This window comes from Littorina saxatilis, linkage group LG3 (assembly GCF_037325665.1).
Source record: "Littorina saxatilis isolate snail1 linkage group LG3, US_GU_Lsax_2.0, whole genome shotgun sequence".
Classification (NCBI taxonomy): domain Eukaryota; kingdom Metazoa; phylum Mollusca; class Gastropoda; order Littorinimorpha; family Littorinidae; genus Littorina; species Littorina saxatilis.
The window spans coordinates 7,028,625-7,031,231 of NC_090247.1; positions in this window are offsets into that span (position 1 = coordinate 7,028,625).

Here is a 2,607-nt window from a genome sequence, read left to right on the forward strand (position 1 = left end):
GAATAAGATGAAAGTGTTTTTAAATTGATTTGGACAATTTAATTTTGATAATAATTTGTATATATTTAATTTTCAGAGCTTGTTTTTAATCCAAATATAACATATTTATATGTTTTTGGAATCAGCAAATGATGGAGAATAAGATAAACGTAAATTTGGATCGTTTTATAAATTTTTATTTTTTTTTACAATTTTCAGATTTGTAATGACCAAAGTCATCAATTAATTTTTAAGCCACCAAGCTGAAATGCAATACCGAACCCCGGGCTTCGTCAAAGATTACTTGACCAAAATTTCAACCAATTTGGTTGAAAAATGAGGGCGTGACAGTGCCGCCTCAACTTTCACGAAAAGCCGGATATGACGTCATCAAAGACATTTATCAAAAAAATGAAAAAAACGTTCGGGGATTTCATACCCAGGAACTCTCATGTCAAATTTCATAAAGATCGGTCCAGTAGTTTAGTCTGAATCGCTCTACACACACACACACACACACACACGCACGCACACACGCACGCACGCACATACACCACGACCCTCGTTTCGATTCCCCCTCGATGTTAAAATATTTAGTCAAAACTTGACTAAATATAAAAAGGAACCGAAGAACATGATCAAATAGGGTTAGGGTTCAGGTCAACCGGAAAATACAGCCAATCACAGCCTGGCTGCGTACTGCCGCTAGCTCAGTTCACGTGTTTGTGTGGACATGAGTCTACGTGGTTGATTCCAGTCCAACGCTGAAGTAATATGACACGCTGTAAAGGGTGTTTTCACTCTGTGCTAGACAGATTAAGATCAAATCAGAAACATGGATGACAATGTGTCGTGAGGTGTCGAAATACGCTTTCATTCTGTGGTAGACAGATTAAAATCAAATCAGGAACATGGAGGACAATGTGTCGTGAGGTGTCGAAATACGCTTTCATTCGGTGCTAGACAGATTAAAATCAAATCAGGAACATGGATGACAATGTGTCGTGAGGTGTCGAAATACGCTTTCATTCTGTGCTAGACAGATTAAAATCAAATCAGGAACATGGATGGCAATGTGTCTTGAAGTCTGGCGCGTGAGTCTCTGCGTGGTTGAGTACGGGTTTCTGCTTCATTGTTTCGTTCGGTGTTTAATGAGTTTGTCTGGACGTGCAGGTGGTAATAACCAAACGAAAAAAATAAAAGGCCTTGGGTGCCTCCAAATAGCGTTTCGGGGAAAGCTGTGCAAGCGTACAAAGCGAAAATGATACAAGAAGAATCTTTTGTTGTTAATTTAATAACAAAACAATCATACCGTTTAGGCTTCGTTTTTGAGACCAGAAACGTAAACTGGAAAAGGCACAAGCAAATAAATAAAATAAAATAATAAGATAAAATATTTTAAATAGAGTTGCTGTGATGCACTTCCACTTCAGTTTTACTCCTAGTTGCTTTTCGCGTACCCGGTGCGTTGTTTTCTGTTTGTTTTTATCTTTTCTCATTTTCTTTTCTTTTTGTTCTTGCGCTACATTCTTACAAACAATATCAATCAATCAATGACGCTTATATCGCGCATATTCCGTGGGTACAGTTCTAGGCGCTCTGCAGTGATGCCGTGTGAGATGAAATTTTATACGGCCAGTAATTGCAGCCATTTCGGCGCATATTTACCTTTCACGGCCTATTATTCCAAGTCACACGGGTATAGGTAGACAATTATTAACTGTGCCTAAGCAATTTTGCCAGGAAAGACCCTTTTGTCAATCGTGGGATCTTTAACGTGCACACCCAATGTAGTGTACACGGGGGGGGGGGGGGGGGGGGGGGGGAGTTCGGACACCGAAGAGAGTCTGCACACAAAGTTGACTCTGAAATAAATTTCCGCCGAACCTGGGATCGAACTCACGCTGACAGCGGCCAACTGAATACAAATCCAGCGCGCTACCAACTGAGCTATATCCCCGCCAAATGTGTTTACCCCCTTGACGTGTCGCTGTTAACATGGTTAGTGCGTACGCGGTTTCCTGCATAGCAATTGTTACGACCAAAACAGCACGAGACCTATCATTTAGTCTCGACTAAAGGTCGGTGGCCAAAAACAACTCTAAATTGGTCCGAATGGCACGTGGCTTAGAGAAATTATCTTATTTCGAATACTACTTGCGTCCCGTGTCTCCAGAATCAGGTCCATTTAGACCGAAATAAGCGCTACTTACTGGGTCCATTCAACGAAAACTACACCCATTTTGGTCCCGTAGCAAAGTCGACCGAATCGGCGTGGGGTTTAGGTACACTTTTTGTGTGTGGTCGTTTTAACTAAAAACATTATGTGACGTGTTTAAGGTCAAATAGCACTCTAATTTGACCAAATCGGTTTGTGGTTAAACCTCATGTTATTTTTCATGTGTTTGATGTCCAGTAACAACTGTGATTTGACCAAAATTGCGTATGCTTTAGCCGTGTAGCACACTGGTGTATTTTTGGTGTGTTTGTTTGTTTGTTTGTCTGCCCAAAGTACAACGTGTGTTCAGGGGTCAATTAAAACTCTAATTTGACAAAATTGATGTGTGGGTAGTTTTTGGCTCATGTAAGTGTAGCCTATGCGATGCTAAACTTTGTCTGTCTGTGCGT